Source organism: Panicum virgatum, chromosome 8K (assembly GCF_016808335.1).
Source record: "Panicum virgatum strain AP13 chromosome 8K, P.virgatum_v5, whole genome shotgun sequence".
NCBI lineage: Eukaryota > Viridiplantae > Streptophyta > Magnoliopsida > Poales > Poaceae > Panicum > Panicum virgatum.
Genome location: NC_053143.1, coordinates 7454115 through 7467912, shown reverse-complemented (window position 1 = coordinate 7467912; position 13798 = coordinate 7454115). Strand labels below are relative to the sequence as shown.

Sequence of the window (13798 nt, the reverse complement as noted above, 5' to 3'; positions counted from 1 at the left end):
TCCAGAAGAGCCTGCCGCGCAAGGTGACCCCGATGTCTTGGGGTATTCACAGCTAGGAGGAGCACCACTTGGGATCTCTCAGCAGCAGACACCGTAGCCCTTGCGCGTCCTGAGCGATAGGTGAGGTCTCCGGATGTTCTCACCTACTCCGAGGGCCATGTCTGTGCCCAGCAAAGGGCTAAGAGGGTTCGACGCCCTAGGGGTGGTTAGATATATCTGATGTTTGTATCTCTGATGTTTATTTGTAATGAGATAGCTGTGGACCGCTTATTTGTATCCGATGTTTCTGATTGTGCTAGTTTACTTGTCATTTGTTTCTATAGATACTATTGATGTGAAGTTGTTATGTTTGTGGGTTCCATAATGCTCGTGAAATAAGGGAAGTTCTTGTGATTTTTTTCCGTGATTTAATGAAGGACAAGTTAGGTGCGGTAGGAGTTAGCGGTCGAGATCCTGCCGACGATGATGACGACTACACGCTCGAATAGCTCAAAATAGGAACCATATTGTATCTAGCTGCGAGTACGAGATCACAAGTTGCCACTGCTCAGCACGACGATCACGGGTTTCCCAAATGTCGCATTCTTTGCCCAGACATACGTGACATGTTTAGTAGTGCCCTTCCACCATTTCAAAAAGATGTGACAACAGGGCAACCACTGCAGCTCACCTTCAAAGCAGTCTCTCTGGCGAGGACGACGAACCTGTCATTCTACAGCGCAGGTCTGTGGCGTGTAGTGGGGAAGGCGGCATCTAGGCGCGATCGACCGAGCGGCATCAATGCAGCGCTGTGAGTCTGCATGCACAGAGGTGCTGAAGCATGACTCGACGAACCTCCGGGCATCTGTTCTTGCGCAGGCCAAGTACTATCACCCGAAGATCTTATCCGCCTCCTTCGTCTAGTTTGCGGCATAAGTCCACCGAAGATACATACCAATTTACGGAAATTTGGTATCGTTTTGTTAATCAACTCCGTGTCCTCGGGGTAATCCTAACATATAATTAAAAAACAATGTTACTGTTTTATAAATATGGATTCGAAATGACGGACGGGATTACAACTGAATGAGAGTTACCTTAATGTGCATCTCATACACCTCTGGCCGCATCCATATCTTACAAGAACTTTGTAAGAATCCAATGATATTAGGATGATTCGCTAGTTCACATACTCTCATGTATATCTTCCGACGTTCTAGCAGGTGTCCCTTTACATCTTGCGTCGTAATACCTCGAAATAATGTGAAATCTTTAAACTCTACTACTTTGGACAACACCATCTCTATCGTACCATCCGCTAACGGATCCAACTTCTTACTGATAACAAGATGGGTCATGATATCAAGTATTATACTAGATTTTTCTTCGGTCCATGAAAATCCTCCACAATTGGAGGCAGCCATTGCCTTATGCTGCAATATCAATAAGGTACTTTCATAATTCTATTCTAAGTCATAATTAATTTAAAAACAAGTCTGTAATAGTACTGAAATTGTAATACTAAACGAGTGTTCTAAAGCACCAAATCTAATTCAGCTAATCCTCTAATTAAATTAAATTTTTATACAATATCAATGGATTCATACGGAAGTTACCGGTAGATCACAAGTACGCAATTCGGCAAAGCTTCGCCGCTTTTCTTCTCCTCACCCCTATCTTTTTTCCTGAATTTTTAGGCTCAAATGACAAAGGGGATGGCGGCATATGGCGGCCAGGGCTTATATAGGGCAAAGGGGACCCTGTCGCCCCCCCCCCCCAACGCCCCTGTCGCCCCAGGGGGGCGACAGGCCCCTTTTTTTTTTCCAGGGACCTCGTTGCAAATTTGAAGAAAAAAAAATTACACTTAGGGCCTGTCGCCCTATGGGGGCGACCGGGGGATATTTTTGAAATATTTCAAAACGGACATATATTTTTGAAATTTTTATTTTTCATTAATATAAAAAAGAAAAAAGCACGCCAAGGCGCCAGTGGGCTTTGCACCAAGTCACGGGCCGGACTAGCAGGTTTGAAAATCCAGCAGCAGCCTGCTCGTGCAAGGGTGCACGTAGCCCAACACAGGGCTGACGACTGCCCATGCAGGAGCTTGCCTAGGTGAGCATGTTCTGACTTGTCTTTTATTTTCTAGGCTAATCTGGTCTAGCCTTTATTTATTTGATTAATCCTTCATGCTAACCCTGCCTAGCCTTTTCACTATATGATCTTGAGCTCGTGGATTTAGTTCATAGCCTTTGAGCTAGATTAGTTAGTTTGTATTTGTTAATCATGGCATGCTTATTTAAAGAGAGCGTTAGTTCTTCTGTGGTGTTTAGTGTTAATCTTTTTATTGAGACTCTTCATTGGCTTTTTTATTGAACTCTGCGCCCACTTGTTTTTAAGCTTTGCTTTCACTTGTTTTGAGCTGTGCTAATTGTTGATAAATCATTGCATGCTTAGTTAAGTGAAAAGCTTTTTTGATATTTTGTAAATGGTTGCTTCCGCTTTCGGTCGCGCCTTGCTCGAGTAAATTGCTTTTCACTTGCTTCCATTTTAAGTCGAGCTTTTCCTAACTATTCCTAGGGTGAGCTCGTCACGAGTTGACTTGTGTCATCTTGGTGGTTAGAAGAGTGATGTGTCGGAGTGGCAATTGGAGGCCTTGTTCTCTTCTAAAGGGCTCCTATTCACTCCCCCTCTCTAATTGTCTGTCTCGGTCCTTCAGAGCGTTAGTCAGGCCACACTGCCTGTCAAGTCACTCAGTCGTCGTCGTACTCGTGTCCCCATCGGCCGGTCAAGCTACGCATGCTACAGAGCTTGGGAGACCACAGCGTGACCCGATCGAAATGAACGTCACGGCAGGGCAGGGCACAGGAAAGCGTGTGAGATAATAAGTCCACAAATTAAACTCAAAGGTTCTGGAATGAGAAGAATACGCAAACGGGCACACATGTCAACAATGCCAGTTTGTTCTCAACAGCTCCAAATTATTCGTTTCCTATTTGTAGGTTGTAAATGCCTGAATGATGAAATTTTGAATAATGCAAATCTATAGCATCAAGTATTTAAATTTTCAAAATCATATGTAAATGAGTTTTTGTATGTGCGAAGCTCGAGGGCAGCGGACTATCGACACTAGCACGGAGGGTTTTCATCCATGACAGATGAAGGACTTACAGGTCTATAATGCGTTCTCATCATCTATACTGCTCAAACTAAGCTGCCTTTTTGCAACGAAAGAAGACCAAAGGAATAACCCCTATATGGATAATCCCTTCCATGGGGGACACCTATTTTCTTTTTCTCTACCTCAATTTTCACCCTCCACCTTTCCTCTGGTGCGGCTAGCATCTACATGTTGGACAGTCCCTCCACGTGGAGGATGATTTGGAGCCCATCAAAGTTATGAAAACAGCTCACAAGCCCAATGCTTGTGCACCGTTGATGTGATACTTCATCCGACGGTTGAGGACACTTCTAAAGGAAGTAAAAGGCACAAAGAAACCCTAGCTACCACCAGCCCCAGCTCTGTTCGTCACTTGAGTGATGGGGGAGAGTGGAACACACACAACACAACTTTTTTTTGGGCAACACAAACAACATAACTAGAGAGAAGAGAGGAAGAAGAAGGAGAAGAGGTCAGCCCAGATTTGGTGGCTGTGAACCAATCTATTTCAAGTCAGTGATTGGAGGCTCAAACGTGCTTGGATTTGCGCCAAACTTGGTGAGCTCGTTCTACTCTTGGAGTACTTCGATCTGGTCAGTTGGTTTAAGAATTGGTTGAGCAGAGCATCAGATTTGAGAAGGGTTTTGTTAGTTCGGGTGACTGTAGTTTCAGCACAGAGCAATTTGGGTAGATGATTTGTTTGGGTGGTGAAACGGTGTCTGATTGAGCTGAAAATTTGTTAGTGGTTAGGGGACACGTAGATCTACTTGCCTACCAAAATGTATGCACAGTGGACCTGCAGTTTGTGAGATACTAACTGAATACCGAAGGGGACATAATCTATTACTTCTCTGTTTGACAATGAGTCATACCTCTTGTTAGATAGTTGTGGTTGTTGTTGTTGATGCCAAGTTTGCATCATGGTGAATGTGTTGCTGCTGGTATAATCCTCTAGAGGTACTAGAGGACTCCTTGTAACCATTTGTTGATTATAGTGGAAGTTTGGAGTGGACCGGTTGGTCTCATGGGTTTTACTCCTCACCATGAGGAGATTTTTCCACGTAAATCGCTATGTCTTTGTGCATGTGATTGTTATTATTCCGCTGCATATCTGTTGGTAAATGTTCTCCTCAATGTTCATCACAAGATGAGGGACTAAGTTGTGCATTATTGTTTCCTTTTATCCCAACACTACCCCTCCATCTCAGCAAGTGAATCTTCTCCGGTAGTGGCAGATATCTAGCATGTACATCTAGGGGCTCATTCTTCTTCTTCTCCTCCTCCTCCTCCTCCTCCTCCTCCTCCTGCATTCATTCATGGATGAAAATTGTTGGGGGAGGCTCCATGGAGTGCATGGGGGGGGGGGGGGGGCTCCAGCCCCCTGCCTCCACGCTAGATCCACCCCTGTTCTCCAGCGAATTAGGTTTAGGGACTTTGAATGTCAAAATTATGAGTTTACAAAGAAGGCCTGGCAATGGTAAAGAAGAATAGCTAGATAGATAAGCTGTATACACTCTGGTGAGTACACTGGCAAGGCGGCGGTGGCACCACCGTCAAACAATAATAGTGCGGAGACGATAATTCAAGAACACAAAACCAAACTACAAGATCACACGAAACAAGAATGACACTCTGACACAATGTTTCTTGACAAGGTATAGTTAAATGAAAAACAATTCATGATCCATGATTCGTTTGCGCATCCTCATAGAATGGCTATGGGTGCCGGGCGAGCGTCAAGCACGTCTGGTTGGTAAACCACTGCAAACAAAGTCCTCAATACTGGTCATCTGGACATGTGGTCGACATCGTGATAGCAGCTACGTCCTTGGCTAGCTTGACCCGAAGTCATCCGGGTACAGATGACAGAACTACTAAAAATGACAGATGACAGAGCAAACTGTTGTTGCTTTTGACTTAGGAGTATTTAATTTATTTGCTGAAGAGCAACGTATCCATATTCATCCAAAAGTGTACCTTAAAGTTTTGGAAAAAAATAAACCTGCCATGTCAACCATAGTTCACGTGTCTTTGATTGATGTAGTGATTTCAGTTCAAGCAAAAATAAATGGGTGTGCCAAGTTTTATTATTTTTATTAAAAAATACTTCCAAATAATAAGTTTTTGGGTGAATGCCAGGCTTTTCTCCCATCTCCATCATCCACATCGGCAAGGCTTGTATCCTAAATCCAGACGCACAATTTTATTTCTAGACATCGGCATGAACGCTTGCTTTGGATGCTGCTTGTCTTTGCCACGAAGACTTGACATTTGGGCTCGCCTGCCACACCACACCCGAGATCTCTCCCGCAACCCTGTCCTCGATCGATACAGTGCCGTTGCTCCCACTCTCGCCTGCCCGTGCTCGCTCTCCCGTCCGCCGCGTGCTAGATAGTAACGCGCCACCTGGATGTAGATGTGGCCACCGAGATGCCCCTGTCGTGCGCTCCTTCGAGGTTGCCAGGCGTACTCGGCAGGATGTGTGCTCATGCTGCTACTGCTAAGAATGGAGAGATTTGATTGGAAAATAAAACGGAGGAGAAAATGGAGTACTATGAGGGAGACAGGAGGTGTTGATATCCGTGGTGCGGCACAGGCCACAGGGTGACCACGAGTCCACGAGGCACATAGAGCTGATACACCTGCTCGTGCAGCATCCCTACTACGCCATCAACAACGCCAGGATCAAACGCCCTGAAGCCCGCCTCAACGAGGCCTCCGGCCAGTCTTGAAGTGAGGGACGGATGAGCTCCGTAGCCCCAATGCAGAGTTGGGCATTGGGTTGCCGCCTCTATCACAGCCCACAACCCTCTTCGACTCCGTGGCTCGGGGCGCGTTCAGCCGACGACACTACGAGAGGGATCGTCGGCGGCCGATGCAGATTTTTGATGCGAGTGGTGGTGTGGGGAAAAGACGAGAGGATAAGGTTTCGTAAAACGTCGAGTAAAACTAAGCATTACCACTCTACTCATGGCTATAGTGGGCTGCTGGCCTGCTGTGTTTCAAGTAAATGAGTATGCTTCACATTTAATTCAAACTATTTTGAGATAAGTTAGTATCACATGTACCGCGCACAGGCTTAATTTTGATCTTGATCTTGTCTTTTTTTTTTCATTTTTTCTAAGAAGGTGAATGGAGGTGAGATCATTTCTTTTTGTATGTTTGGAATGCTTGATTCTGTGGGAGAAATAATGCATATAATTTTTTTTCAATTATTCGTTGCAGTCCCTTTTCTGTTGCATTAGATTTGTGTCAACTTAAGCTATAGATAGTAGTAATGTTTATCGTGATACATATTTTTAGAATTTATTCTAAATATTAATTTTTATACTTTTAAATTAGAATCTAATCAGATTTCTTAAATTACGAGTATGTCGTACGTGCATCTATGCTAGTATCAGAAAATAATTCAAGAAATCAATCAGCTCGTCGGCTATGGGTGCCGGGTGGAGCGTCAAGCACGTCTGGTTGGTAAACCACGCACTGCAAATAAAGTCCTCAATACTGGTCATCTGGACATCTGGTCGCCATCGTGACAGCAACTACGTCCTTGGCTAGCTTGACCCGAAGTCATCCGGGGACAGATGACAGAACTACTAAAGAGACCTTTTACAATATTTGTAAATACTTTCTAACGCCTTCTAATACATCCCAATACCTAGTAAAAATATTATGTTTTATTAATTTTAATTGTTAAAGGGCATCATAGTCATTACACAAATACCCAACCCCACCTCCCCTACCTGCCTGACCCAAACCCACGCTGTAATGCCATTAAAACTAAAATGTCACTAATCACGTATACTTCATGAAAAATTTAGACTGATGTTATGATGTTTGGTTGTCTATGTACTAATGGATTATACCTTTGAGCAAAATACGCTCTGTCCGTTAGAAAGTATAAAATATGTAAATGTTGACTGGGTATTTTAAGAGGGGTAAAAGTTGATTTTTTGATCCGTAGTTCGTATAAAAAATAGGAGACTGTAGATGCGTAGATCTTTCCGAAAGCAATCCGTTTGAGTACTCATATGTAGTATTTAGATTTATGATCATGGGGATATGTGCATCCGAAGAATCAAGGGATGGGATGAATTTAGAAAAAAAAGGAACGTACCCCTTCAACCTAGTTCAGCCTCCCCTTCCCCTTTGCCGACACCCCTGTAGCGCCCCCCCTCCTCACGACCCCTCCCCCCAGCACACTTTCTCCTCTCTCCATTGCTCCCTCCTCCCTCAGATTCGCTCCATTGTAGCCTCAATCAAGAAAGCGGAGCATCAAAACGGATTGAGGAGGAAGAGAGGATCGAGGGGATAGGCGAGATTAATGTTTTCCCCAACCTTCCCTTACGGATTCTCATGGAGAACCCCATGGGTAAGTATGGAATCTGACTTTATACCCTTTAATTAAGTATTTTGGAGGATTTGACTGTGGGAGATTAGAGGATTAGGTGTTGGGTTTGATTCCTACCACATTTTCTAGTTGCTGTTTCGTAGCAGATTCGGCAGTTCGTCTAGGGCGCGAGATTTGGCTATGTTATGTGCAATAGTTTACAAAGTTGTAGAGAATTTCTTAAGCTCTCCAGATTATATTTAATTGCAATTTTTGGTGGATTAGAACTCGAGATATGGCTGAATCAATGTGACTGTTCGTGTGGCCTGGCAGATCTGGTCAGGTATGTTCTTTGGTGATTTTCACCTTGTAAATGGCCGAATTGGCTCTTCCATCTATGAAGACTTTTGTAGAGCGATAAAAGTTCTTACTGCCAGAAAAATTTCATGTTTTTTTATTGTATAGTTTAGGAGATATGGATTTCTCTATATCAGATTCAGAAGTGCTGTTTTAAGTGATGTTTTACGTGACCTTAGAGGCTCAACAAAATTATTATTTGACTACCAAATTTTTAGTTTATTCTCGGAAGTTTCCAAATATATATTTATTTGGTACCTAACCTGTTGTATAAAAATAGATACGAAAAAGAGAAGCACTACTGCTCTTCTTTAATGATGGTGACAGGGCTTGATGTTTGTCGATTCTTGTTTATATTGGGGGTTTTGGTCATATGACCACTTTATATCTCTATATGAGAATACTGTTTGGAGTTCTTGTGCTGATATATGACTGCTTTAGCAGGTGGTGTTGCTATGAGGAGTCTATGCATAGATACATTTTCGATAAAGGCAAGTGAACGTAGCTGTTGCGCTGCTACAACTTTAACATTCTATTTTTTACTGCCTCCACTTATAAAATACAGCACACATACTTATACGTGATAATGTAAAATTTTAGAAATGACTCATAATTATTGGGTGAAGTATGAAACGAGGTCGCTAATATAAATTTAGAGGTAACATTGCTTTTTACATCAGCATGGGTGGATAGGTAAATGAAATGGTCTATATGTGGTAGATTATGAATTATGGTTGGGGATAAAGGTATATTTACATATGACAAATGCTTAGCAATTTATCATATGACATGTTTTTCATTGAATAAAATCTATGGAATTCTTGGCAGTTTACTAGTGAGTGGGCTTGTTATAGTAGAGATATGTTAATCTTGGTGTATGAAAATCTCTGAGGTGTTTACACTACCTTATGTCTCCTAGTGCTATCATGTGAGGTGAACTTCAATTTCGATTTTGAGTAAGGTTTGATGTAGATTCCTACTATTCTTTGGTTTATGTGTTCAAATATATGGATTGAATCTTGGGTTGATTGCCTCTACTTAGTTATGTTTTTTCTTTATCTAATAGATATGCTTGGGACTTGGATTATGGAATTATTTTTCTGTATGTTTAAAATCTTAGTGGCTACACGCTATCCCGTTTCTGTTGACTAAGGTGATCTACATATATGAAAGTACGAATAATTGTCTATTGATATCTGCATCATATGATTATTTAGTCATGGTTGGTGCCGTTTATGTTGAAGAAGTAATGTTTGCATCTCTCGCATTAACTATCAGGGATTATCCTTATTTTCCATCATGGAGTACTTGGTATTTGAATTTGGAGTATATGATATCTGGCTTTGAAGATCCTGTTGCATTGCATTGCATTGCACCACATTTTATGGCATTTGGAGTTATGTTACGAACCTATGATTGCGACCGTACTGGTACAACATCGTTTATTGGGCATAACGATGCAGCTTCATACCTTGTTGGGTATGAAGGCAGGAGTTCATATGCATCCATGTGCATAAAGCATCATTGGTTTGGCATAATATTACAGCTTCATGCCTTGATGGTATGGATACAGGAGTTCCAGTGCATTGATTTGTTATTTTTTAAAAAATGGTTGAGTGTTGGATGTGGAGTTATCTTTGTAAACACATATGCTATGCTCTTATGCTGACACACACTATGGTGTTGCTTATGGAATTTTTTAAATACCATATGAGTGCCTCTTGCATTCCCCTGCTTTACTATGTGGATATTTGAGTATTGGTGGGTATAGTCACATTGAAGCTAATATAGTTGTGATGCTTCTCCATCGTGATGTGCATTTTGGTATGACTTACGAGAATATGGAGATATTATCTACATTCCTATGCACCTCAACTTGATAGAATATGTTATTCCATTTCTAGTATGCTATATGGTCTACACGTCTCTACATTTACTTCTAGTTTTATGGAGACCTATATGTCATGTTTTGGATTACTTACTATCATCCTTTTTGGGATCTTATATTACCCGTTATAAGTAGCTGGTAACAAAAGAATGTTATGTTGTCATGGGTATGTTCTGGATATACCAAGTACATTCGTGGAGCTGCCTCTTCAATACTCGTTATATTATCAAATGATTAAATAATCTACTGCAGTTTAAATAGCTTGTTAAAGTAGTTCACTTGCTGAGATTATTCAATCTCACCCTTATTTATCTCTCCCCAGGAAATCCTTTGAAGCTAGCATGAAGGGAAGTGGGTTAGTTGCACGCCATATACTTCTATGAGATCTCTTAATAATGTGGTGTACCATTTTTGAGTTTGATATATCTTATAGTGCTCTTTCTCATATTCATTAAGGATGTAAAGTTATCTTGTTGGAGTATCACGCTTTACTTATTTATATATCTATCTGTCATTGCTTCCGCGTTGTACTCGTTTCTACGGTTAAGCTGTCGAAATTTTCTATTTCGGCATTTTACAGTGCAGTTGTGTAGCATCCTAGGGTTACGTGATCCCTGTGGTGTTACACACGCAGTGACGCCCACTGTGAATCCCGCCCTGCCAACGCTGCCTTACACTGCGACCTCACCCCTTCGCCGTCGCTACATCCCGCCACGCCGTCACCCTCACCCTTGCTGTCGCCATCTCCCACGCAGCCGTCTACACAGCCGCTGCCTCCTGCCGCGAAATCTCCAAATTTCAGGGCTCCCTCCCCCTCCTACAAATCTCCGGGATCCTCCCCCTCCTCGAAATCACGAGGAAGGCCGTGGCCGTGGTCACCATTGCCACTGCCCGAGCTCCAGGTGAGCGCCCTCCTCCGGTCAGTGTTTTGGCCAATCAAGCACAAAAATGGATTCAGTCAGATCCTAGGGATAGCCCTGCTCATGCCCGTTTGCCTTGGTTTCAGCAATGCTCGCCGGAGCCGCCATCCATCTGTCTCACGGCACAGAGTTGAGTCAAGTACAAAGTTGAGTCAAACCATTTTAATTGTACAGGATTCAAAATTTTGAACTCATATGTCTAAGAATTGTGGTATATACGATCAACATTACTGAATTAGTGATGATACTTATATTCTATGAAGCTGATAGTAGAACATGCAACTAATTTTAGAGCTGGTCATGGTACTCTGGTACTCAATCATTTAGAGACTTGCAGTAAGTATTCCAATAAAAAAGGTGTAATATAAGTCTACCTGGGTGAAAAAAACAAGATCATGTGTGGCCCAAAAAGGGTAAGATTTGATTTAATTCCTTGTTGGAGTCATATCATTTCCTCCAGCTATTTCATTTCAATTTGAGCATTGTCTTGCTAACTTGATTGGGAAACTCTATTTGTGAAGTCCTGTTTTAGTTGTTGGCTTGTTGTATTTGACAAAATAGCTGAGTTGCCCTCCATAGAAAAAAAAGGAGAGATTTGCATGATTGTTGAAACAGTAACAGTAATAGAAAAAAGGCGCCCTTTCCGATTCAAAGAAGGACGATGTGGAGATTCGAGTTCGAGCTCCGACGTTGACGTGTTAGAAGAACAGGTAGAGAATTTCTCTTTGCTGATAAGAACCAATGTCATTACGGTTAACATGATTGATTGTGTATCAAATTGGATCTTTCTGCACTAGTAGAAAACAAGCCAAAGGTCCACCCTAAAAGTACCGGTATGAAGATGAACCGGTACCTATGCTAGGTACCGGTTCATCTTCATACTGGTACTTTTAGGGTTGATGGAATCTATGGATGAGCCTTAGGTACCGGTTGGTAACACCAACCGGTACCGAAGGCTCACCATAAGTACCGGGTGGTAACTTTTACATTAGTACCGGGTGGTACCATCAACCGGTACCTATGGATGAGCCTTAGGTACCTGTTGGTAACACCAACCCTTGTTGGTGTTACCAACCGGTACCTAAGGCTCATCCAAGGGTTACTTCAAAAGAAAAATATCTCTCTTTCTATCACAAGTGATGTGTAGGTGAGATGGTAAGAAATGTGCACGTGACGCAAGAAGTCCCAAGTTCGAATCCCAGCCACCACCGCATGCATATTTTTGACAAAAATGAATGCCATTGGTACCGGTTGTGTTACCCGGTGTTAAAGCCAAAAGCCTTTGGTCTCGGTTTCGGGGTACCGGTTGGAAAAACCGGTACCTAAGGCCCTATTCAACCGGTGCCTAAGAGCCTTTTTCCAGTAGTGCTGATTGCAAGCAATTTGATTATGGCTAACATTTTAAATTGTGTATGAATTAGATAATATTTGTAATTATAATAGTGAAGTGCTTCTGAATCATTGAAGATAGGAGAGTACCCTTATTTCAGCTCCTTCGTCCAATTGGGCAATCCAGGTAGTGGGATTGGGGGTGTGGGCAAATTTATGCATTGGAGTTACACTCTCGAGACATTTTCTGATTTGGGGATTCAGGAAATAAATTATAGATTCAGACAATTGATGAACTTCTGAACTTTGTTCTTATATAGCATATTACATGCATACGAGCTTAGATGTGGCTTCACAATAACACCAAAATTTAGATCATGGTCTGCAATTTTGGAAGCCATGTGTTGTTGCTGTGGAAGCGTGTTGTTAATGTCTACCACTATCATGAGGCCAGCACTGTTGTATGCCTTTTTCAAGCTGATGATAGAGGACTGCTTGCTGCTGGTCGTTAAATCTTCATTTGTTAGTTTACAGTATCATGTGAGTTTTTGTTACATGGACATCATGGGCTGATGAAACAAACTTCATTCTGGCAGCATTTCAAATTGTGTATGAATTAGATAATACTTGGAATGAACTGCTTCTGAAACATTGATGATAGGAGAGTGAACTTAATTGGTTATTAATCTATATCAGGAATGCTGGAAGATTGATTAGTCATAGCATATTCGTAGTCAAAGATCATCTTAATCCTATTTGCATAGGTGAGTGTGCCAGGTTCAGACTTGAGGGCACTTTTTGATGAACTTCAGAGCATTTATGCATTTCTTCTTCTGAATCTCCTAATCCTATTTGCATGGTCTATGTATGCAGGGCTTCCCTGACAGCTACCGGTTGGCCGGCAACATCCAGTGCAAGCACAGGCAGATCAGCGATGCCGTGCTGCCTCCACTTGCCTACGCGCTCGGGAGGAAGCTCAAGGAAGCCATCGACGCCCAGCGCTGAGCCAGCCGCTTGCATGTGATCGGCACCGGACTCTTCCAGCATTTTGTGAATTGTAGGCAGACATTTTGTACATCTAACGGGAGGAGGATGATGGTTAAGTGGTTAACACCAACAGGATCATAGCATTGGTGTTATAGTTTTTGTGGACAGTGACTTATCTCAGCGGGGTATATAATCTATTTTGTACTGCTATGAAGGCATGAACCAATTGTAAAATTTGTGAGACTTTCTGGGCATCTTGTCAAGCAGGGATGACCATCATCAGCTTTACTTTCTGCATTTCCATATATGCGCTCCACAATTTCACTTGGCCCTGGATCAAAGTTTAGCTAAGCTCCCCTGCATTTGTTTTAGTTTAATATACAAGTGTTTAACTGGTGATCGGGCCTGCCTTCCCCGAGCTGTTCGTGGCCACCTTCCGGTCTCAGGAGCTCTGAGATCGGGCTTCGGCGGCGAGTGTCTCCCAGGAGAGGCCATTGCTCTCCGGTGGTCTGCTGGGGCACTCTGGGGCTGCCACACCCATGACGCTTGTGGAGGTGCCGCCTGTGGAGGTGCCACCATCGGCCGAGGTGGTGCCGGCTATGGTGGTGCCGCCTATGGAGGTGCCACCACCGGCCGAGATTGTGGTGCCGGCTTCTGAGGAGGCAACCGGCACGGTCGGGGCGTCGGAGGACGGCAATTCTGCGGCCTTGGAGGACTTACATCAGCAAAGTTACGAAGAATATTCCGCCGCCTCTTTTGAACAAGCCACCTCGTCGCCGTTGAGTTGACCCTGTCCTCGTCGACGCGCCTCCTCAGCTGCCTTCGTCTGAGGCATGTGGCCCCCGGTGAAG

At 43.0% G+C, this 13798-nt stretch overlaps 2 long non-coding RNA genes across 3 annotated transcripts; both read left to right on the top strand.

Annotated features, from left to right (window-relative positions):
• The first annotated feature begins 7270 nt into the window (after positions 1 to 7270).
• LOC120643778 lies at positions 7271 to 8320 on the top strand. The gene is made up of 3 exons (XR_005663173.1): positions 7271 to 7508; positions 7752 to 7809; positions 8268 to 8320. It is a non-coding gene; the product is annotated as an uncharacterized LOC120643778 (long non-coding RNA).
• Positions 8321 to 10604: 2284 nt separating this feature from the next.
• Positions 10605 to 13246, top strand: LOC120643779. 2 transcript variants are annotated; one of them, XR_005663174.1, is made up of 2 exons: positions 10605 to 11341; positions 12834 to 13246. It is a non-coding gene; the product is annotated as an uncharacterized LOC120643779 (long non-coding RNA). The 2 variants fall into 2 exon arrangements; XR_005663175.1 differs by lacking the exon at positions 10605 to 11341 and adding an exon at positions 12299 to 12724.
• The last annotated feature ends 552 nt before the right edge of the window (positions 13247 to 13798 follow it).